Source organism: Eurytemora carolleeae, unplaced genomic scaffold (assembly GCF_000591075.1).
Source record: "Eurytemora carolleeae unplaced genomic scaffold, Eaff_2.0 scaffold834, whole genome shotgun sequence".
In the NCBI taxonomy this organism is placed as follows: Eukaryota; Metazoa; Arthropoda; class Copepoda; order Calanoida; family Temoridae; genus Eurytemora; species Eurytemora carolleeae.
In genome coordinates, this window is record NW_019396752.1 from 7,859 (window position 1) to 31,224 (window position 23,366).

The following is a 23,366-nucleotide window of genomic DNA, read 5'->3' on the forward strand; positions in this document are numbered from 1 at the left end:
TATCTTAGAAATTGACAGTATAATTTTCGTACAATCGTGTCTGAAATCTCATCCTTTGAGGGTAGCCCTCTATATTTCCTAAAAGTTGCAGGAAATGTTCCGAACAGATTTTGAGGAACAGTTTTGACCCAGAAGGAGATGAAAACTCCAATTAAAGCCAAAACCGTAATATTTTATTTTAAACCAGATACTAATGAAAATTAATCGAAATTCGAAAATAATGAATGTTTTTCTGAAAACCGGAAACTGACCCAATAAATGAGGGAACCGATCAAAAAAGGGTACAAACCAATAAAACTGGGATATTAACATTTTTTAAAAACCGGAAACGGGCCCAAAAAAAGCTGGGAAACCGATCAACAAACTGAGAATTTAAAACTTTTTTTGAAAACCAGAAACGGACCCAAAAAATGAGGAAACGGCCCCAAAAAAAGAGGAAACCGATCAACAAACTGAGAATTTAAAACTTTTTATGAAAACCGGAAACTGACCAAAACAATGAGGAAACAGACCCAATAAAAGTGGAAACGGATCAAAAAACTGAGATTTTAAAACTTTTTTTGAAAACCGGAAACGGACCCAAAAAAAGAGGAAACGGACCCGAAAAAAGAGGAAACCGATCAAAAACTGAGATTTTAATTTTTTTTGAAAACCGGAAACGGACCCAAAAAATGAGGAAACGGACCCAAAAAAAGAGGAAACCGATCAACAAACTGAGAATTTGAAACTTTTTTTGAAAACCGGAAACGAACCCAAAAAAAGAGGAAACGGACCCAAAAAAAAGAGGAAACCGATCAAAAACTGAGAATTTGAAACTTTTTTTGAAAACCGGAAACGAACCCAAAAAAAGAGGAAATGGACCCAAAAAAAGAGGAAACCGATCAACAAACTGAAAATTTTAAACTTTTTCTGAAAACCGGAAACGGACCCAAAAAATGAGGAAACGGATCGAAAATATTGGGAAATCCCTCCAAAATATTGGGAAATCCCTCAACAATATAAGACCCTGATAAACCGGAATCCGACCTAAAAATCGAGGAAACGGATAAAAAAAAACGGGAAATTCCTCTAAAAATTGGATTAGAGGGATTTCCGATAATTTTTGAAAAAACAGGAAACGCCTCAAAATAAATCATTTTGGGGAGGTTTCCGTTTTTTACGGGTCTGATTCCGTGTTGAGGCGTTTCCATAGCACCCCCTTTCACTGTGGGGACCAGGCCTCAGATCAGGGATATATCCACCCAGATACATGCCTATCCAATACTTTACATGCTTCCTCCCCCCCCCCTTCCTCATCCAGGATCCTGCAGGATTGTTTTATGAACAAAGAGTCTGCCTTAGTTCTTATATCCACCATCCCAAGACCACCTTCCTCAGGAGGATTATAGATCTCCTGCAGGGCCAACTTCTCCAGCTTTCCTCTCCACAAGAATCTGAAGATGATTCTCTCAAGCTGAGCAGCATAAACTCAAGGAAGGGGTAGAGCTTGAGCCTTGTAAACAAGTTTAGACAGAATATAAATCTTTAAACAATCAACTCTCTGATGTAGAGTGTCCAGGGCTCTCAGCTGAAAACTCATGATAACATTCCTGATGGACTCAACCAGGGTGCTCCAGTTCCTGTTCAGGGTCTCCTGGTAGGTCTGGAGAACCTGGAAACCAAATATCTTCAGCTCTAACACAGTCTGCAACCAGGGCAGGGGCCAGATCCTTCTCTCCTTCCAACCTCCTAAACCCAGCACCTTACTTTTGTTTGTCCTGGATAATACAGCTCCAGAGCAAGCCTCAAATTCCTGGAACAGTATGTCAATCATAATGAAATCCTCCTCCTTCTCCACCATGGCCTCTACATCATCAGCATAGTCCTCATCCTTCTGGGAGAAATCAGTTATTTTTACCCCTTGAGTAATTTCCTCAAATCTCAGGAGAAAGGGCTCCATGTAGAAGATATACAGTATCATTGCAATTGGATCACCCTGTCTTATAGAGAAAGTTAAACTAACTTCAGCAGTTAACTTGTTCATGATAAACCTTGTTGTCACTCCTGTGTGCATATCAAGGATCTGTTGGATAAATTGTTGAGAGAAATTCATCCTTTTAAGCACTCTGCATATATATGGAATGTAAGCCCTGTCAAAGGCTTTGTCCATATCAAAGCTGAGCAAAGCTGCTGACAACTGCTTCTGGTTTACATACTCTATGGTAGAAATGATATTATGAAAATCTGACAGAATGTTTCTTTTTTTCCTGCTACAGAGCTGACTTGACTTGATCAAGGACTCCATGTTGTCCACCACCCTCCTGGTCAACATCCTGCTCTTGATGGTATAATCAGTGTTCAACATTGTAATAGGTCTTAACTGCTCTACCCTTGGAATCCCCCTAACCTTAGGAGCTAATCTTGTCACTCCTCTTCTCATACTTGACAAGATTTCTCCTCTTTCCACCATTACATTCTGGATACTAAGATATAAATTCTAGATTATAGGGAAAATCTTCTTGAATAGCTCGTTGCTTAAACCATCTATTCCAGGACTTTTATTATTGGGTAGATTACAAATCACCAACTCCAGTTCCTCCAGAGAGAACGGTAAATGAAATGAAAGTTTCAACCAAGGTCTCATTCATTTGAAAGGGTTGATCTCTTCCTTGCCTGCCATTTAGAAGAGGTTAAAAGAACCCAAGAATCTCCTGTTCACACAATTCTGCATCCTTCTCCTCCACCCCTCCAATCAACAATTTCTCCACATTACTCTCCTCAGCTTTCTTCTTCTCCCTAGCCAGGTGAAATAAGGTACCTTTCTCCTTCTCCATGTTCTCCTTGAATCTACTCCTCACCTTTACTCCTTCTGGTTAGCACTCTGGACTCTGAAACCAGCGATCTGAGTTCAAATCTCGGTGAGACCTCTAACTTTTTCATTGCAATCAGAGAAATGTGTCCTACATAATGATTTTCCTTGTAGCCAACAGCCCAGCCTACAGGCATGCAAGAATATTTCAAAATCTTTTCGATCTTTAGTAATCCGGCGCAATGGCTTAATTGGTTAAAGCGCCTGTCTAGTAAACAGGAGATCGCGAGTTCGAATCTCGCTGGTGCCTTGGACTCACCCTTTTGTTGTAAACAGGTACTGAGAATAAAATTTTCTTCAAAAGATGAGAATTTTTCTTTTTTATTAAAGGTTACAAACCAGAAAAATGCCGCGACCCAGGATCGAACTGGGGACCTTTAGATCTTCAGTCTAACGCTCTCCCAACTGAGCTATTACGGCCTGTTGGAGAGTGCAACCCTCGTAGGAAAATCATTATGTAGGACACATTTCTCTAATTGCAATGAAAAAGTTAGAGGTCTAACTGAGATTTGAACTCGGATTGCTGGATTTTTTTTTTTTTTTTTAAATTTTTGGTGAACCTTGTTTCGGTTCACTTACAATTTATTTCTAATCTATCAATTTTTACATTTTACATTTTTTTTTTCATACAATTATGTTCTGGTATATTACATTAGGAATTACTTTATTGAATCTTCGCTTTCTTAATGTCCTGTTGGATTAGAGCTTCCAGTTGCCTCACTGTCAGGATCCTTGCCTCCTTCTGGAACATCCACCACAGCTGAGTTACCTTTATGGTGAGGTACGCTATCTCCAATGCATACTTACTCTTTGGGAACTGTAGCCAGAACACCTGCTCATCAGTCCAGGTTACTGTTTCCCTGGAGAGAGTGAAGATCTTAGCTCTCAACCATTCCCAGATCTCAACCACTGCTCTACGCTGTGTGAAGATGTGGAGGGTGGTTGCTGGGCTCTTCCTACACCAGGTACATGTACTTTCTTCCCACTGTCTTGGGTTGAGGTAGTGGAGTCTTGCCTTGGTAGGGAGAGTGTTGGTGACTACCTGGAAGTAGAACTCTATTGTTGTTTCATCCCCCACCCTATGCATCCTCCTGCACACTGTTTCAACAGGGAGTAGATCCAACTCCTGAACTCTGCTTGGTGGAGGAGTTTCCATAAACCCCAGGTATAGGCCCTTTGTTGTTATCGCCACTCTCCTGTTCATGGCCTGGACCTCAAAGGCCTCCTTCACAAGGTCACTCCAGCTCTTGAAGAACTCTGTTGAAACCTCTGCTCTAGGCCCAGCTACTGGAAGGTGTTCACGAAGACTTACAGCCATCCAGTATCTCAGATGCTTACTCCCTCCTTGAATCATCAAATATCCTGTTTTTGCTAGTAGCGCCTGGCACTTGGCTTGGACATTCACCAAGCCCAGGCCACCAAGCTCTTTAGCTGCATACAGCTGCTCCAAGGAAATCCTCTCCACCTTATCATTGAAGAGGAAGAAGGACATCGATTGGTGCACTTGATCCACAACCTGCTGCTGGATTGGGAGTATTTGAGCAACATACCACAGTTTTGCCAGAATCAGCTTATTCAGGAGTCTCACTTTCCCTGCCAAGGAAATCCCCCGCCATGTAATCCATTGCTGGACCAGTGATCAAATATTCCTAACTGCAGTTTCCCATGTTAGCTGACATGTTTGACGCAATGAAGGAGCTAACTGAACCCCTAGTATTCTCATATCCTTCACAGATTGGACCCAAGGAAGCTCCCACCTATCTTCATCTTTCCACTCTCCGAGCCCCATGATTTTTGTCTTCCGAGATCTGCTGAGCAGAGTACAGCTCAGCCTTTCGTACCTCCGGAATATCCCATCAATGAGACTCAGATCGCTGCACCTGGTTGAGAATATAATGACATCGTCAATGAACCCTTCAACTTTTTGACAGACTGGTCCAACTTGTACTCCAGTGGCCACCTTTGCCAGACTCCTGATAAGCGGCTCCATGTTGATAATGAAGAGGTGAACTGACAGGGGGTCACCCTGCTTCAACCCTTGGATAATTAACACCCTTACCCACTCAAATACCTGGTTTACTGTCTCGCATCAGCTGCAGGATCTCAAGGGTTCTTAGGGAATACCCCATTCTCTTCATAATCTCCAGGATGAACCCAACATGTGTTCGGTCATATGCCTTGAATATATCTGTAGACAGAACATAGCAGTTGATGTCATGACAGTCAGCATTCTCTACTGTGGATAGTGTGTTCACCAAGGGAGTAGTTATAGCTCTCCCTGGGATTGCACAGTGCTGCCATGGTCCAATCACATGCTCCAAAGACCCCAACAGCTGTTGTATGAAAATTTTGTCTGGTTAATAATTGTCAACAGAATATTTTTTATGTATTCCTTATTTATGTTTATGTTTATGTTTACAAATATTAATTGTTGATGAATGGAAATGTAAACAAACACGCCAGTTGTGTTGTGAATCCGGAGCTTAGAGCGACAACTGAATTGAACTGAACTGAATTGAACTGAACTGAATTGAATTGAGTTGAATTGAATTGAAGCAACAATTGAATTGAAACTGAAAGACGGGACATTCTGGTTTGGAGCCTGGTTCTGCCCGGAAAAGTAAGTATAAACCTTTATTTAAGTTTACTTGAAATTTGCCTTTTTTTGGAAGTTTCCGCAACCCATGAAATTTGCCTTTACGGAAGTTTCTGCAACTCAATTCTTTTGCAACTAATGAAATTTGCCTTCTTGGAAGTTTCAGCAATTCATTCCATTTCGCAACGTTTTGCCACATTTTGCAACGTTATTGCAACTTTTGCAGCGATATCTTTAATTTTGAAACGTTATTGCAACCTTTCTTATTCATTGCAACTTTCTTACATTGCAATTATTGGCAAAATTTAAGTTTGCCAATTTTATTCATTGCATTTATTATGCAAAAGTTTTACTATGCAATTTATTACATGGTTTTAATTTGAAAGTACAGTGGTCCTCATAATTACCGAGTCACCAGTGCATTAGTTAATGCTAATAAAATGGTTAAATAGCCATAATAATTTATTGATTAGCACCATTATTGCATTCCAATTAAAGTAAACAAAGTTGAGTTTGGTTAATACCATGGTTTAAGCTTTAAACTTATGAATTATAAGCTTAACTTTAGCTTCTTTACAGCTGTAACTATTGGACCTTTTATGGGACCCTTATGGCTGTAAACTTTTAAATGCTTGTTTAACCTGACTTTTGTTTAGTTCGGAAGAGTCTTGCGAATCTATCAGTGCCACAGAGCTCTCTATTTTTAAGAGTGGAACTTATATATTTGTATTTAAAGTAATAAATTATTGTTCAGTTAATCTTGTTTCATTTTAAAACCACATATACAGAATCACTTTAAATTTCCTGCTACTGCAGACAGGGTATTATTTTTCTGCAACAACAGCTGCTTTGTGAAGACCTTTGACATGAATTCACAGCTCTGGAGTGTAATTGGTCGCAGTTGATCAATTGATGGGGTTCCATCCACCTTTGGAATCAGCCGTGTTGAAGCCATCTTGTAACTCCTTGGCATCCTTCCCTCCTCCAGGTAGTGATTATACACCCCTGCTAGGACTGGGGCAAGTGCCCTGTTGAAAGTCTTATAGAACTCATAGGACAATCCATCAGGACCTGGAGCAGCTCCTACCCTACACTCTTCCAATACCTGCTTCACCTCCTGCTCTGTCAGAACTGCATGTATTACATCCGATTCATACTCAGGAAGGGTTGGAAGGTCTTTGAAGAACTCCTCCTTCATCTCCCAACATGGAGTGAAGTTCTCTCCTGTGTTGACCAGACTATCTCCTATTGTTCTATGATGCCCATTATACAGAGCATTGTAGTACCGCTCAACTTCTAGTTTGAGTCTACCTGGATCCGTCACCAACTGGTTACCAATCTTCATCTCTGTCAACCCTGACCCTTTCCTCCTCACCATTTCCCTCTTGGCGTGGAACAAGGTTGCCTGGTCTTCCTCATGTTGCTGGGAACAGCCTGACCAAATCATGAAACCCTGCAATTTCTGATGAATTAATCCCTTTAGCCTGTCCTTGAGGTAAGTTACAGTGGACCAGTTCTTTTCCCCAAGTGCCTGCTCAAGGTTCCAGGTCAGGAACTGGAAAGTGCCCTGGTTCAAGGCACTTTTCAGCTGGGAGAAGTCCTTCAACACCATAGTTATATCCTCTTTTACTCTTTCCCACTGCTCTGGAGAATTCATCAGATCAGCTGCTTCAATCATCTTCTCTACCTTGCTACGAACATCCTGATGCTGAAGGATGGAGGTGTTAAGCTTCCAGTTGGCTTTGGGTCTTGGTGCTCTTACTAGGGCAGTCGGAAGCTCCACTACCATACCGATAGCTTCATGGTCAGACAACATAGGAGTGCTGAACCATTCACTGCCTACCACATCCTGGGTCAGGTAGATACAATCTAACCAAGCTGACGTAGATCCAGGCCGATGGAAGGTGTATTCCCTGATGTAGTGCTGTTCCTCCCTGAAGAAATCTCTGAGATTGAACGTCTGAACCATCTGAATCATCTCCATACTTCTCTTATTTCTAAAGTTCTCCTCAACATCAAGCTGGCCAGTCACACAGTTGAAATCACCTGCCATAATCATCTGAGTATTCCTGCAAGCTGCCAGGACAGAAGTAGTTAGGAAGGTTCTTCGTTGCTGAGCTAGGTTTGTGCCAGCAGGACAATATACATTGAGAATCTTGAAACCCCAACCCAGCACGCCTGAAGCCGCCCAGGGTGGAGATGTTCAACTCATGCATCAGGAAGAGACTCATGGATCAGCACTCCAACCCCCAGCATACCCTTCCCACTAGATACCACTGCCTTGAACCCTCTTCCCTGCACAATGTTCTCCAGCTGCTCTAAGTATTAACAAAACTTAATGACAAAAAGTTTTTAAGCCGCACAAAGGGTGCTATTTACCAGGGCAGAGGCGCAACTAGGGGGGGGGGGCGGCTGGGCACGTGCCCTCCCCTAGCACAGTTCTCTGATTGCAATGAAAAAGTTAGAGGTCTCACTGTGATTTGAACTCGGATCGCTGGATTCAGAGTCCAGAGTGCTAACCATTACACCATGAGACCTTGCTACACACAAGGGCCAGTTGTCAGGTTCCAGTGTCACAAAAATAGTGTGTTCCTTGTTTGCAGAGCTTGCAATTTTTCCTACAAATCAACACACCCATGATAAGTCTCCATCGGTAGTTTTTGATCCTCATCAACAAAAGGAATTGGTGGGCTCGTCCGGGATTTGACCCCGGGACCTCTCGCACCCTAAGCGAGAATCATACCCCTAGACCAATGAGCCAGGGTATCGAAAGAGAAGGCAGACTTAAGAACAACTCTACCACACGGAAATATGACCTTCAAACCAAAAAAAGGCCCTGTTACCTGCCGGGATTGAACCGGCAACCTCACCCGTGTGAAGGGTGCGTGATAACCACTACTGCAGAGCCCATTGGATTAGCAGTCCAATGCCTTAACAACGCGGCTTCCTCGTCATGGCGGTAGAAAGGGGAAACTGTTTTGGCTTCATACAAATAACCAAGAGAAAATAACATTGAAAGGATAAAATTTGAGCACAGATTATTTAATCAAAAATATTTCCCACACCGGGAGTTGAACTCAGGCCTGCTAGGTGAAAGCCAGCTATCCTAGGATGCTGTTTCTGTCCCGGATCGAACCGGAGACCTTCTGCGTGTTAGGCAGATGTGATAACCTCTACACACAGAAACTGTTGGAAACCCCACATTTGAACAGAGATCTTACTTCCTTGTCATTGACCTTTTACAGACTGAGAGCTATCCGCTCATTCTCCCATTGGTGGATGTCTCTAGCCGTGATCGTCTAGTGGTTAGGACCCTGCATTGTGGCCGCAGTAACCCAGGTTCGAATCCTGGTCACGGCAGTGACTTTTTGTTTGATGACCTTTCCTAATGTACATCACCTGTAGCGATCTGTATTACCAGCCTAACAAGAAAGTGGTGAGCATAGCTGCCTTCCAAGTAGTTGACCCGGGTACGACTCCTGGCCGACGCATTGTCTTTTTTATTTTTTTTGGACCACCGTTAAAATCATTGGAATTATTTCTTTTTTCACTTTTCCCTTCTGCCAACAGCCTCTGTAGCGCAGTAGGCAGCACGTCAGTCTCATAATCTGAAGGCCGTGAGTTAGAGCCTCACCGGTGGCAAATTCTTTTGATTTTTTTATCCTGGGCTATTAATAGTTAAACTAATGTAAATAGTACAACAGAAGTGGGTATGTTTGTTTACAAGGCTTATTAAGAAACAAATAAAAAACATCAATTATTACTGCAAGTGCAACAAATCTAGCTGTTTTTAAATTTAATTGGTTTTTATCTAGAAATGAAGCTTTCGTTTCCTCATTTTTTGGGTCCGTTTCCGGTTTTGAAAAAAAGTTTTTAAATCTCAGTTTTTTGATCGGTTTTGTCTTTTATTGGGTCTGTTTCCTCATTTTTTTGGTCAGTTTCCGGTTTTCATAAAAAGTTTTAAATTCTCAGCTTGTTCATCGGTTTCCTCTTTTTTTGGGTCCGTTTCCTCATTTTTTGGGTCCGTTTCCGGTTTTGAAAAAAAGTTTTAAAATCTCAGTTTTTGATCGGTTTCCTCTTTTTTGGGTCCGTTTCCTCTTTTTTTGGGTCCGTTTCCTCTTTTTTTGGGTCCGTTTCCGGTTTTCAAAAAAAGTTTTAAAATCTCAGTTTTTTGATCGGTTTCGTCTTTTATTGGGTCTGTTTCCTCATTTTTTTGGTCAGTTTCCGGTTTTCATAAAAAGTTTTAAATTCTCAGTTTGTTGATCGGTTTCCTCTTTTAGGGGGGTGGGTTGGGATTCTTCACACTCACTCCCTCCTCAACAATTCTTGCCCAAGAGGGATTAGAGGCTGCTGGTGTCCTCTGTTGGAAGCGGCAGTAGCGGCTAATATGCCCTACTTTTGTGCAATTAAGACAGACCTTCTTAGAGGCTGTGCTAAATACCAGGAATTGTTCCCCAATGCTGGGCACATCAATCATAGAGGGAAGCACTGTATTCTCCTTCAGGACCATCTTCAGGTGGTAGGTGCCATCAGCTACCTTGTAACCAGTCTCCTTTAGGTACCCCAGAGATCCCTTGGTGATGGTTCCCCACTTTGAGAGGAGGTTATTAATGAGGTTCAGATCTAGGTTAAAGGGGAGGTTCACAACTGTTACAGGGGTGGTCACAGTGGTCGCAGACCACCCAAATACTTTCTTCTTGTATTTGGTCCACAGTACTCCTTGTTCCAGGCTCTGGAGTACACTTTCAAAAACTTCTTCAGAGTTAACTGTAACCATCAGTAGGTTTGTCTTCTGATAGATGTAGGAGCTCAGTATCTTATCAAAATCAAGCTTCAGGCACTCCACCAGGAAATCAACCCATTCCTGGGTAGGGACAATGTCTCCAGGGAACGCATCAACCACGTCAATGACCAGACAGTTCTTCCTGGAGCTGAATATCTTGTTCATAGATGCCATGTTGGGTAGGCTCGAACTCGGATTTCAATATCTAAACCCGATGATTTAACCAACTTTGCCACTGACAAAACTTGCCGCCGTGCAAAATTGGCGCTAGTGTTAAAACTTCGCTTAAATTGGAGTCTCCTGCCGGAGATAATTAATTAGCCCAGGAAAAACGGACCCAGCCCCGACTGAAGGAGGGGGGGGGAGGTAATACCGGAGCCTTATTCACACATGTCCGTACTCAAGAGTGATCGGACGAGAACTGGTGCTTTCAACATGATATGGCCGTAGACATTAAAAGGATTCAAAAGTTGCTTACTGATCAAACCTAACACCATTTTGTGAAGAAATTACTTCCTTGTCATTGACCTTTCACAGATTGAGAGCTATGCGCTCATTCTCCCATTGGTGGATGTCTCTAGCCGTGATCGTCTAGTGGTTAGGACCCTGCGTTGTGGCAGCAGTAACCCAGGTTCGAATCCTGGTCATGGCAGTGACTTTTTGTTTGATGACCTTTCCTAATGTACATCATCTGCAGGGATCTGTATTACAACATTAACAAGAAAGCATCAGTGGTATAGTGGTGAGCATAGCTGCCTTCCAAGCAGTTGACCTGGGTTTGATTCCCGGCCGATGCCGTTAAAATCATTGGAATTACTTCTTTTTTCACTTTTCCCTTCTGCCAACAGCCTCCATAGTGCAGTAGGCAGCGCGTCAGTCTCATAATCTGAAGGCCTTGAGATCGAGCCTCACCGGGGGCAAATTCTTTTAATTTTTCTTATCCTGGGCTATCAATAGTTAAACTAATGTAAATAGTACAACTGAAGAGCTTTACTATATTTTATATAATCAAAAAGTGTCTATACTTATACTCAACCTATTCCATAAGATTGTCTGATTAACAACAACAGCCACGCAAAGTTTAAGAAAACAATGCAAAGAGAATAACTGAAAGTCAAACTCTTATTTTTTACGCTAAGATCTTTAGGAACTGTTTCTAGAGATTTGATTAACAATTTTGTTCAAAACTCAAAAAGCCAGACACTCTTTGATTATAGACTCTATACAGAACTAATAAAAGAAAAAAAAAACCTTACTTTTATCTGTCAGCATATATTTCACAAAGGTAGAGAATAGAGTGCCACTCCAGAGTGATAATACATGCATAGTTTTTATACCAAAGTAATCACAATTGCATTTGCGCACACATATAAAGAATAAAAACTCCTTGACGTACACGGTGTTGCACAACTTTGAAATTTCAATATCCAGAATATTGATCCAAAAATTACAAGTTTTGAAATAAAATAAAAAAATCACAAAAGTTAATGCCTACAGCACTAAGTATTCCCAGGCGGTCACCCATCCAAGTACTAACTTAGCTCAATGTTGCTTAACTTCAGTGATGTGGTATTATATATTTCAGTGCAAACTTTACAGAGACTTATTCAAGACAATATTTTATGTAAAATCACAAAATAATTATTTCAGGTTTCTTGATGGTTTATTTAGTATTCTGCAGGACCAACATTTTGTAGGAGTCTCAGAAGTTGATGACTCCTAGTATAGGCAGATTCATGTTGATATGTTACTCCCCGTCCGGGAATCGAACCCGGGCCTTCCACGTGACAGGCGGAGATCCTCACCACTAGACTAACGAGGATTGTTAAATGCAGTTGTTACAGTAACCCTCTTGGGAATTCTGTATAACACAGCTCCTTTAGAAAAAAAAGGCAATCCTTCGAGCCGGATTTGAACCAGCGACCTATGGATCTCTGCTTAAACCAACTACAGTCCACCACTCTAGCAACTGAGCTATCGAAGGTGCTATGAAACTCAAAATTTAAATTCCGCGCCACAATCTAGTTCTGACCTTTTGTTCCGATGTTTCCGGGTTCTGTGCGAGATCTGCATACAAAGTCTGAATATCTGAGCTAACCAACTAACACACGATATAACTGGGGGCGTAGCTCAGATGGTAGAGCGCTCGCTTAGCATGCGAGAGGTACCGGGATCGATACCCGGCGCCTCCACAACTTTTTTAAAATTGCTTTCCACGATCTTAGGAAAACTTTAAGAAAAGAATGGCAAAAGATTGCATCGTCCGGGAATCGAACCCGGGCCGCCCACGTGGCAGGCCAGCATTCTACCACTGAACCAACGATGCAGATGTAGTCATCAGAGAATGTTTGACATAGGCATGGCATCATGAGAAAACTGACCTTTGTAAAAAAGTGAGAATTGAAGTTGTCAGTCAACTTGTGTTGACCCATTCTTTTGCTTTATTTAAGTCTTTTACACGTGGAAAACCTCTCCGTGTGTTAAACATTCGCTGATATCTGAGTACTGCCCCAAAAAGAATTTCGCAGTCAGTAGGATTCGAACCTACACTCCCAGAGGGAATCTGATTTCTAGTCAGACGCCTTAACCACTCGGCCACGACTGCAGACTTTGAGAACAAGGTTCCCGCCAAAACAAACTCTGCTTGACAATCAATGTCCAGTTTGTTCAACAATGTACCCAGCTTTGACACCAAGCCCGGCTAGCTCAGTCGGTAGAGCATGAGACTCTTAATCTCAGGGTCGTGGGTTCGAGCCCCATGTTGGGCGACAAACTTTTTGACTCACAGTTTTTGCAGAGAAACACTTGTAGCCAACAGCCCTGCCTACAGACATGCAAGAACATTTCAAAATCTTTTCAAACTTTAGTAATCCGGCTCCATGGCTTAGTTGGTTAAAGCGCCTGTCTAGTAAACAGGAGATCGCGAGTTTGAATCTCGCTGGTGCCTTGGACTCACCCTTTTGTTGTAAACAGGTACTGAGAATAAAATTTTCTTCAAAAGAAGAGAATTTTTCATTTTGATTAAAGGTTACAAACAAGAAAAATGCCGCGACCCGGGATCGAACCGGGGACCTTTAGATCTTCAGTCTAACGCTCTCCCAATTGAGCTATCACGGCCTGTTGGAGTGTGCAACCCTCGTGGGAAAATCATTATGTAGGACACATTTCTCTGATAGCAATGAAAAAGTTAGAGGTCTCACCGTGATTTTTGGTGAACGTTTTTTCGGTTCACTTGCAATTTTATTTCTAATCTATCAACTTTACATGCACATTTCTTATATTTCAACAGTTCATACAATTATATTATGGTATATTACATGAGGAACTACTTTATTAATTTCTCTCTTTCTTATGTCCTGTTGGATCAGAGCTTCCAGACGTCTCACTGTCAGGATCCTTGCCTCCTTCTGGAACATCCACCACAGCTGAGTTACTTTCATGGTGAGGTAGGCTATCTCCAATGCATACTTATCCCTTGGAAACTGTAGCCAGAACACCTGGGTGTCAGACCAGGTTACAGATTCCCTGGAGAGAGTGAAGATCTTTGCTCTCAACCACTCCCAGATCTCAACCACTGCTCTACATTGTGTGAAGATGTGGAAGGTGCTTGCTGGGCTATTCCTGCACCAGGTACATGTACTATCTTCCCACCTTCTTGGGTTAAGGTAGTGGAGTCTTGCCTTGGTGGGAAGAGTGTTAGTAACAACCTGGAAGTAGAACTCTATTGTTCCGCTATCCCCCACCCTATGCATCCTCCTACACACTGTCTCAACATAGGGAAGATTCAACTCCTGAACTCTGCTTGGCAGAGGAGTTTCCATGAAACCCAGGTATAGGCTCTTTGTTGTTATCACTCCTCTCCTGTTCAAGGCTTGGATCTCAAAGGCTTCCTTCACAAGGTCACTCCAGCTCTTGAAGAAGTCTGTGGAAACCTCTGCTCTAGGCCCAGCAACTAGAAGGTGTTCACGTAGCCTTAAAGCCATCCAGTATCTCAGATGCTTACTCCCTCCTTGAACCATCCAATATCCTGTTTTTGCTGGAAGAGCCTGGCACTTGGCCTGTACATTCACCAACCCCAGACCACCAAGCTCTTTAGCTGCGTACAGTTGATCCAGGGAAATCCTCTCCACCTTATCATTGAAGAGGAAGAATGACATTGATTGGTGCACTTGATCCACAACCTGCTGCTGGATTGGGAGTATCTGAGCACCATACCACAGTTTTGCCAGAATCAGCTTATTCAAGAGTCTCACCTTCCCTGCCAAGGAGATCCCCCTTCGAGTAACCCATTGCTGGACCAGTGATCGAATACTCCTAACAGCAGCCTCCCATGTTAGTTGACATGATTGATGCACTAAAGTAGCTAGCTGAATCCCCAATATCCTCATATCCGTCACAGATTGGACCCAAGGAAGCTCCCATCTGTCCTCATCCTTCCATTCTCCGAGCCCCATTATCTTCGTTTTCCGGGATCTGCTGAGCACACGTCTGTTTGACTGGGGCATTTAGTATTTTCTCTCTCTCTCTTGGTCTCTGTCTATCTTTCTGTCTTTCTAACCGTTCGGCAGCCCGGTCCGGCATTTCTGACAGAGAGAGAGAGAGAGAGAGAAAGAGTGCTACGGCAAAGAAAATAGTTCTTATTGAAATCGATGATTATTAACTTAAACTAATAGTAAAAGACATTATTTTAATAAATTTACATGTCTGCAATAACTTTTGATATCTAATGTACTTTTTAATCAGAAAATGTATCACGAACAAATATACCAAAATTAATGAACCTTTGAAGTAAAATGTGAGGCAAGACTTAAAATGAAACCCTAAATAAGTTTGAATAAATTAAACAAAACTTGAAATAATAATGTCATGCTCAAAACAACTTTAAAAGGTTGGGGTATTAACTAATTACTGTGCTTTTGGAGTTAGAGTGGGGCCGCTACTATACATTCCTTGCCACCCGACTCAACCGGGTGCACCCTCAACCGACCCTCTTTTAATTACTTTAGTACAGATGTATTACCAAATTTTATCAACAACATACATTTCATGTTTAAATGGAAGATCAGGGTTCTGCTAATTGGTTCAGCATTTTTTTTATATTATATATTTTCACAGAAACATACAATGGTTATAAATTAACAAATTGGTTAATACATTAGATTTGATTATGGTAATATTACATGGATAAATATTGTATTATAACATATACAGTTTCCATGACAAAATGTTGGACTTGCAAAATGTTTAACCATTAATTCCTTAAATTAGATTCATTGGTTATAATTAGAGATTCTCAATTAGATTTCCAAGGCTTGGAAAGTTTCCCTTGGAGTACACAAGGATTGCATGTTTTAAAAAACCCTTTAAATGGGAAACTGTTGGGTTATTCCCTTCCCACTTGCAAGAATGAACATAGATTACATAAAAAGAGATAAGGAATAATATCTCATTTAAATTCCTGTGTGGTTGAATATCTAGAAACAAAAGTCTTAAATTATCCATGATTAATGGCTGACTCCCAATTATTCTTCTGAGAACAGTCTTGAGGTATATCCAGGTTTCATTTGTATATATGCAGCTTGTGAAGAAATGGCTGCATGTTTCTTCTACCCTACACCAGTTGCAAAGTCCTGATGGATGCTGATTCATTCTGAACAACCTTGACTTAGTCTTGTATATGTTGTGAATAATCGAAAAGATCAGATCTCTCCCTTGTATGCTTATGACTTTAGATCTTAGATTTCTCCAAACCCTCTCCCATTCTACTCCAGCATGCTTTGACAGCACCTTTGGAGGAGGGGGGGAGTTCATGAGCTCCAAATAGACCTTCTTCGCCTTGACCTGCTTCAAGCCCTGAGGGTTTACTGCCCCAAGAATGAAGGACTCCTTCAGCAAACAGATTACTTTCTTGAAGTAAGGAGTTGTAATCTGTGCATTCAGACCTCCCCTGAGCTCTGGTAACCAGGTGGTCAAAGACATCCCAATCCAGTAGATTAAATGATTCCTATGAGGACCATTAACAGACAAGATTCTAGATACTTGGGTAAGAAAAAGAGAGTCACATCTTACAGAAATGCTAGGAAGTCCCAATCCACCTTCTTCCACCTTATTAAACAGTTCTTCATAGGGTAACTTCTCCATCCTACCCCTCCATAAAAACACCCTAGTGGTTCTCTCTAAAGCTTCAACCACTGTGCCAGGAATTGGTAATACCTGAGCCAAGTACCAAAGTTTGCTCATGGCAAAGGTGGTTAACACCCTTACTCTCTGCTCCAGGGTTGGTAGATTCCTAGAGCCCCAAGATACCAGCAGATTAAAGTAACCTTGAGAACAACTCTCCCAAGAACTCCTAATTGTCTCTGTCACTGTGGGGTGAAAGTTAATTCCAAGAATTCTCAGAGATGGTGCTGTTCTCACCCAAGTTAGAGGCCAGCGCTCCCTTCCTGCCCAGCCACCTAACCCCATAACTTTGGTTTTACTAGTTCTGTTAAGAACAGTTCCTGACAGGCTCTCAAACCTAAGAAAAGCTTTGTTCAAGAGTCTCATATCCTCAAGCCGTGATGAAACAGCTGTAACATCATCAACATAGGGTTCAGATCCTTGTTTCACGGGACCAATTTGAATCCCCTGAATATTGTGTTTAATAAAATTCAAGAGAGGCTCCATGTTAATCAAGAAAAGAGGCATTGCTGCTGGATCTCCTTGCCTTAAAGAAATTGCTACAGGGAGTTCTCTTGTAAGTTTGCCAAGAATGAAGCATGTTGTTATTTCTCTGTGACAAGTTTCCACCCAGCTTATAAATTCTGGACCAAAACCCATCTTTCTCATGACTCTAGTTACAAACTCAATTGTTGTCTTATCATATGCTTTGAATATATCAAAACTAATGATATATGCATCAAGGTGGTTCACATTTACATAATCTATTGAAGATAGAATATTTGAGGCTCCAAATAAAATATTTTTTGGTTTAGTTCCACATAACTGTCCTGACTGTAGAAGATCAGGAAGAACCCTTGACAGTCTTCCAGTCAGCATCTTGGTTAGGATCTTGTAATCTGTAGAGAGCAATGTTATTGGTCTAAGCTGGCTAACAGATGGTGTTCCTGGCACCTTACTCAAAAGCCTGGTCACTCCTTTCCTCATACTCTCTGGAAGGAGTCCTGAATTCACTGCAGTGTTTAAAACTTCAAGCATTGTTGGAGCTATCACTCTTTTAACTTTCTTGTATAGTTCATAGGTTATGCCATCCAATCCAGGTGATTTATTTGATGCACATGTTTTAAGTGCATCCTCTAATTCTTCCAAAGAAAAAGGAAGCTCAAGAGCCCTTCTTTCATCTTCAGAGAGTGTGGGGATACCTTCCAGAAACAGATCCAGCTCAGAAAGGTCAGGAACAAAAGGGGAACCAGTATCCACAGGTTCAGAAGCTTCTACTGGATCAGGGGGGTAATATAATCCATCTGGATCTGCATGAATTCTCTCAAAGTATTCATCCTCCTTCTGCATATAATCCACCATGCCACCATGAGTTCTATGATGCCCATTAAATAGGGGTCCATAGAAAGAAAGAATTGATTCTTCTATGGAATCCCAATCATCAGTCTCCACCATAGTTCCAGCTCTATCAACCATTAAACTAGATAGGTTAGCCACCTTACCCCTTTTAACCTCTCTAGCCACATGATACAGGCTTCCAGCCTCAACCTCTGCATGCTCAGAGTTTCTAGATCTCACCAAAAAACCTTCCAGATCCTCCTGAATCATACTTCTTATTCTACTTCTTATATACACAACCTCCTCCCAATCACCTTCTTTTAAAGCAAGATCAAGAAGCTCAAAAAGAGCATCCTTAGTACCCTTCCTAGAATAAGCTCTGACCTTAGAATATTTAATCAGAAATTGTTTTAGATTTGGCTTGAAGTAGATCTCCCACCAATCACACACACTGGGATAACTAGGTTGATTAATCAGTGCATGATTCCAGAATAGCTCAAAATTTCCCACAAAATCCTCATCTTGTAGAATCTTGCTGTTCAGCTTCCAGTAAGGTTGATGAACAGCAGCCCGGATAGGGGGAACAGGAACATTACCAGTGATCTCTACAATCACAAGACGGTGATCAGACAGAGTTGGAAGATGTTCAATGGATGACACATCTCCTACCAAACTAAGAGGTATATATACTCTATCTAGTCTTGAAGCCACACCACCAGGTCTTGAGAAAGTCCAGTCCCCCAGTGTATGTGGTTTCAGTAGCTGATGAACATCAGTGTAGTTGAATAATCTGATTAAATCAGTCAGAGCAGGACAGTTTTTAGCTTCAAAGTTTGCAGTTGTGTCTGATCTGTGGAGTATACAGTTGAAATCACCCAACAGGATAGGAAGATTATCTCTGTGACTTAAATTCCTGAGCAGAGTTTCACCAAAGAACATTCTTCTCTGCTCCCTATATTGATTACCACTAGGAGCATATACATTAATAAACTGTAATCCACCATCTAGCGTTAGGAGAAGCATTCTACCTGGTACTAGAGGATGAATTTCTCTCACTTGAAGACTGGTTCTGTATATGTATCCTACTCCTGGTTGCTCATTTACGCCTAGAGAAGAAAATCCACCATACCCATATCTTGAGATTAGAGCATTTAACTCTTCAGTTCCCTGGGGAACTTCCTGAATAGCCACAATATCAGGATTTTCACTAATTAGAAAGTCAACTATACCACTTAGTAATCTTGAGTGGTTAACATTGAAAGTACATAACTTAAACATTATTTATGTTTAGGGGTGTGAGCCACTCTCACTTTCTTCTCTGGTGGATAAATTTGTACGGGAGAACCAGGATTCTTGATTGTTGCAACCAAGACCTGAGACCCCAAGCTTGGGATTTCCCCAGTGGAAAACCCAGGGGTTGCAACCTTATCCCGTTTATGCTTCTCAACCAAGTTGAGTGACACAGGCTCTGGACTAAGCTGCAGGTCCAGCGAATCAGTCAGCTGATCCTGGAGAACCAGACGTGGTTCTTCCCCTCCAGTAGGGGAAAGTCCAGGGACTTCATCACTTGGAACCTCAGCATCCAGACCTATGCCAGTCAGAAGGGATTGAGATGGAGGATCATCCTGCTCTCCAACATCCATTCCATCTACCTCCCCTTGAACATTAGTTTCATTATCAGTATCTTCAAGGCCTTCATCTCCTCCTCCTCCAGGCACCTGAATATTTGGACCATCTACAGACCTACCTCCATCCCCTTGTGCATCCTGACCAGGGTCATCACCTTCTACCTGTTCCAGGGGGGGGTACTCAGCTGCAGCAATGGATGCCCAGGATTTAGGCATAGGCTTGGTTCTGTCAATATCCTTAGCTCTCTTCCTACAGAAAGGAGCAATGTGACCAGTTTGCAAACATTTGAAACAAGTCCTATCTTTCTGATCAGAGAAAACCTGCAAAGATTCTCCCATCGCTCCAATTTCAATAAAGGCAGGTAAGACAGCCCCAACCCTTAACTTCATCCTCAGCAGAAGGGTTCCATCCAGGACTCCAGGGAATTCATCAAGAACTCCCAATCTAGCTGAAACAATTACTCCAAACTCCTCCATCTTCTGCTTCACTTTATCTAAACTGATATTGACGTCCATGGGCACCTGGCCAGTCTTCAACATCTCGTTGGCCTTGCTCATCTCGTTCCTATCATTACCGTAAGTACTGTGTAACCCTGACATATCCTGGGCGGGGGCTCTCGGATCCATGTTATAAGTCCTCAGGTTTATCAGCTGATGGTCTAGCACTGCTTTAATCTCTCTTTCGTGTTTAATCTCTTTAAGCATAAATATGAGACAAGTTTTCCTCAGGTCTGCGTTATACAAGCCCATTAACATATTTGTCTTGAATTCCACTAGACTCCTCCAGGCTGGGGGGTAGGCTTGCACAAATAACCTCAGTTTGTCCGTGTAGTACTGCCTAGCATCTTCATTTCTCATCTGTCTCCGCTGCAGATACTCCATCTTCCTGCCCTCCTCATCCTTCTCATGAGTGAACTTCTTTAATAATTCCTGGAAGAACTCACCAATCTCATAATTGTCAAAAGCCAAACCATCAGGTTTCAACAATACTATCTCAGACTGAGCCTTTCCTGTTATACAGTCTAGCAGCATCCTCTTGATCGCATCATTTGGGATCGTTTCACACTTAAACCTTGACAAATGCTTCTCCAACTCCCCACACCAGTCTCCTCGGAGGCGTGGGTTCGGATCCCACCGCTGCCACCACTTTTGTAACAAATCTAGACGCGATTACTACACTCAAAGTCTAACAAAGAACACACTTATCTCTATCTCTAGCCAAAACTCAAGGCTCTCTATTCTCAGCCAAAACTCTAGGCTCTATATACGTCTGTATAAATCAGAGAATACTATTGAACTAACTTTATTTATATACAGGTAAATAAACTGACCGGGCTATCCCGGCAAGGTCAACGTACAGATAATTAAGATATTTACAGATAACATAGATAGCATTATACTTGATACAGAATATATTACATGTACAAGTACTGTACACGACCAATCAGCAAACATCTGTATTCATGGATATTTAATGATCCTTTGAATACGAAACACAAAATCTTCAAAAAAAAATACTGAATTCATAAATGTTATTTTTCATGTTTAAAATTGTAGTATTTCTTTAAAAGTTGTATTATATTTAACAAGTGGCCATGAGATGGCACTCTAAAAACCTAGCGTAAAAAAGTAGCATGTTGTGTCGGGTCAACTTAGGCCTACGTAGTCCACCCTGTGTAGTCTGTGGCTGAAATCTAATGATGAACTTTTACCCTTTACTTTTACTTGAAAACCAGGATACACTGGGGGGGGGGGTGGAAGTTGACCCCCCTCCCATCTAAATCTATGTTTGATGTCCAATATAACAAATGATACATCATTGGAAAGCTCTTATACTTTTCTTTTAAAATCTGCAAAAAAATTGCAAATTTGCAAAAACTATTTTTTTTGCAAAATCCGGTTATAAAGGTCAAATTTTTGAAAAAAATTTCCAGAAATTGATAAAAAATATATTTTTAAAAATCCTTGACCATGTCATTTCAAATATGCAAAAAATTAAAAATTTTGCAAAATTTTAAATAGCCTGATGTGTAATTAAAAAAAAACTAAAAAGGTGCAAATTTCTTCTGACTGGCTGTGTGCAAATAATTTGCCAAAACTTGTGCCTGTGGACTCAGACAGTTAGTATAAAAGTCCGATTTTAGACTTAAAAGGAGGGCTATGGCCTGATGAGTATTTAGGAAAAGTTAGGAAATTTCTACAGTCTACAGACCAATACTTATTGAGTTATATAACAAAAACTACAGTGGGGGGGGCGGGTTAAAATTGCCCCCCCCCCAGTAGGAATAGGGTTAAAAACTTGCTCTCTTTTAGCCAACGTTTGCATTAATTTTGCAATAAAATATGCATTACAACCAGGCCCGCAACTAGAAATTTGGTTAGGGGGGGGGGCTAGGGGGAAATATTTCGCAAATTTTTTTTGGCCCCCCCTAAACATTTTTAGGGGGGGGGCAAGAAAAATGTGTGATATACTTAAACAATAAAAACTAACCTCACCAACTGGATATTCAGTATAGTCAACACATCTGATTTGAAATAAAAAAAGAAATCTTTTCTGGTATAAATCACAAAAATAATTAATTTACAATTATTACATATATATTTATAATATTTCATTAGTTATAAATCAGATATGTTCATTGTACTCAGAAACTGACAAGAAATGCCTTTAAAAATTCATGATTTTACATGAAAAATATTTTTTTTTAATCACATCACACAATATTTGCGGTGAACATGTAGGATTAATTTAATAGTTGTACTACAGTATTAAAGCAATATCATAATAAGTGGCAGAACTGATAGTGAAAATATCTAAAAAATACTTATCTATTTATATAAACATAAACAATAAAATCAACTATACACAATTGATTTAAACATAAACACTGACATCAAAATTTATTTCAAAATCAACATTCATATCAAATATCAACATAAAAGTAAACATCTAAATTTATATTAATAGTAACATCAACATAAGTATCAAAATCAACATCCATATCAACATTAACATTAACAACGACGTTGATTTTGATGAAAATATCAACATTAGACATATATCGAAAGAGGGGATGCGAGCTTGTATCAAGGTAGCGTGGCCGAGCGGTCTAAGGCGCTGGTTTAAGGCACCAGTCTCCTCGGAGGAGACTGTACAGTGAATGTATACAGCGAGAACCAGAAAACTGTGGAATAGGAAGACGACATTAAACCTTATAATTAAGTGTAACAAAAAAAGTTTCACTAGTATAACGATCATCACTTATTGAGTGAAATAAGTCTGTTTACAATGGACTATTGTTGTGTCTCATGATCATTGGACTATTTAAAGCCATACTTTAAGTCTAAAAGTCGTCTTTTTATTCTCACTGTAGAACATTTCAATAAAACCATTCTGTGAATGAAACGTTATTTAAAAATACGAAGACAGAACCCTTTTATTTCAACAACGTCATCATTAACACCAACATCAATGCCAAGTGTCAAGGTCATCATCTATATTTAAATCAGCCCCACCAATAACATTAACATCAACCTGAATATTAACAAGAGCAAATAATGACTAGACAATAATCTCTTCTGCTTTATTCTTTTAAGTGCTACATTTCATTTGGCAGTAAGTGCTGCTTTCAATAGTCATTGTGTGCCTACAGGTCTGTGAGTTGAGAATATAAATGTTTGAATGTTTGAATGTGTGTTTGTGCATAATGAGACCTAATTTAGTTCAAGTATCGAGGATGATTGTATTCCTCCGGGGTAGGAAGTAGAGATTTAAAGATATACGAACTGATAACATGTCATACATATATATAATCATATATATCGTGTCTCAGAATAATATATAAAAGAAAAGCAAATAGTTTTGATTACTGAAACTGAAAATCACGTTTTTCTCCCGGACATTTTGACTCTTTTATTTTCACATTTTGAGCATAAACTTTTGAGACACCCGGTGGAAATTGTAAAGCCCATTTTGTACAACCGACATGCATACATTATTCAAATATGTTGATA

The 23,366-nt window shown here is 40.7% G+C and overlaps 15 non-coding genes across 15 annotated transcripts; 6 read left to right on the top strand and 9 right to left on the bottom strand.

The window, feature by feature from the left end:
• Positions 1–3,024: 3,024 nt before the first annotated feature.
• Positions 3,025–3,098, top strand: Trnat-agu (transfer RNA threonine (anticodon AGU)). The gene has a single exon. It is a non-coding gene; the product is annotated as a tRNA-Thr (tRNA).
• Positions 3,099–3,195: 97 nt separating this feature from the next.
• Positions 3,196–3,268, bottom strand: Trnaf-gaa (transfer RNA phenylalanine (anticodon GAA)). Its single transcript has one exon. It is a non-coding gene; the product is annotated as a tRNA-Phe (tRNA).
• Positions 3,269–7,909: 4,641 nt separating this feature from the next.
• Positions 7,910–7,981, bottom strand: Trnaq-cug (transfer RNA glutamine (anticodon CUG)). Its single transcript has one exon. It is a non-coding gene; the product is annotated as a tRNA-Gln (tRNA).
• A 151-nt stretch (positions 7,982–8,132) lies between these two features.
• Trnap-agg (transfer RNA proline (anticodon AGG)) lies at positions 8,133–8,204 on the bottom strand. Its single transcript has one exon. It is a non-coding gene; the product is annotated as a tRNA-Pro (tRNA).
• A 355-nt stretch (positions 8,205–8,559) lies between these two features.
• Positions 8,560–8,631, bottom strand: Trnav-aac (transfer RNA valine (anticodon AAC)). Its single transcript has one exon. It is a non-coding gene; the product is annotated as a tRNA-Val (tRNA).
• A 101-nt stretch (positions 8,632–8,732) lies between these two features.
• On the top strand, positions 8,733–8,804 carry Trnah-gug (transfer RNA histidin (anticodon GUG)). The gene has a single exon. It is a non-coding gene; the product is annotated as a tRNA-His (tRNA).
• Positions 8,805–10,807: 2,003 nt separating this feature from the next.
• On the top strand, positions 10,808–10,879 carry Trnah-gug (transfer RNA histidin (anticodon GUG)). The gene has a single exon. It is a non-coding gene; the product is annotated as a tRNA-His (tRNA).
• Positions 10,880–11,977: 1,098 nt separating this feature from the next.
• Trnad-guc (transfer RNA aspartic acid (anticodon GUC)) lies at positions 11,978–12,049 on the bottom strand. The gene has a single exon. It is a non-coding gene; the product is annotated as a tRNA-Asp (tRNA).
• A 74-nt stretch (positions 12,050–12,123) lies between these two features.
• Trnay-gua (transfer RNA tyrosine (anticodon GUA)) lies at positions 12,124–12,211 on the bottom strand. The gene is given in 2 exon segments: positions 12,124–12,159; positions 12,175–12,211. It is a non-coding gene; the product is annotated as a tRNA-Tyr (tRNA).
• Positions 12,212–12,346: 135 nt separating this feature from the next.
• Positions 12,347–12,419, top strand: Trnaa-agc (transfer RNA alanine (anticodon AGC)). The gene has a single exon. It is a non-coding gene; the product is annotated as a tRNA-Ala (tRNA).
• A 63-nt stretch (positions 12,420–12,482) lies between these two features.
• On the bottom strand, positions 12,483–12,553 carry Trnag-gcc (transfer RNA glycine (anticodon GCC)). The gene has a single exon. It is a non-coding gene; the product is annotated as a tRNA-Gly (tRNA).
• A 197-nt stretch (positions 12,554–12,750) lies between these two features.
• On the bottom strand, positions 12,751–12,832 carry Trnas-aga (transfer RNA serine (anticodon AGA)). The gene has a single exon. It is a non-coding gene; the product is annotated as a tRNA-Ser (tRNA).
• Positions 12,833–12,922: 90 nt separating this feature from the next.
• Trnak-cuu (transfer RNA lysine (anticodon CUU)) lies at positions 12,923–12,995 on the top strand. Its single transcript has one exon. It is a non-coding gene; the product is annotated as a tRNA-Lys (tRNA).
• A 105-nt stretch (positions 12,996–13,100) lies between these two features.
• On the top strand, positions 13,101–13,174 carry Trnat-agu (transfer RNA threonine (anticodon AGU)). Its single transcript has one exon. It is a non-coding gene; the product is annotated as a tRNA-Thr (tRNA).
• A 97-nt stretch (positions 13,175–13,271) lies between these two features.
• Trnaf-gaa (transfer RNA phenylalanine (anticodon GAA)) lies at positions 13,272–13,344 on the bottom strand. The gene has a single exon. It is a non-coding gene; the product is annotated as a tRNA-Phe (tRNA).
• Between the last annotated feature and the right edge of the window lie 10,022 nt (positions 13,345–23,366).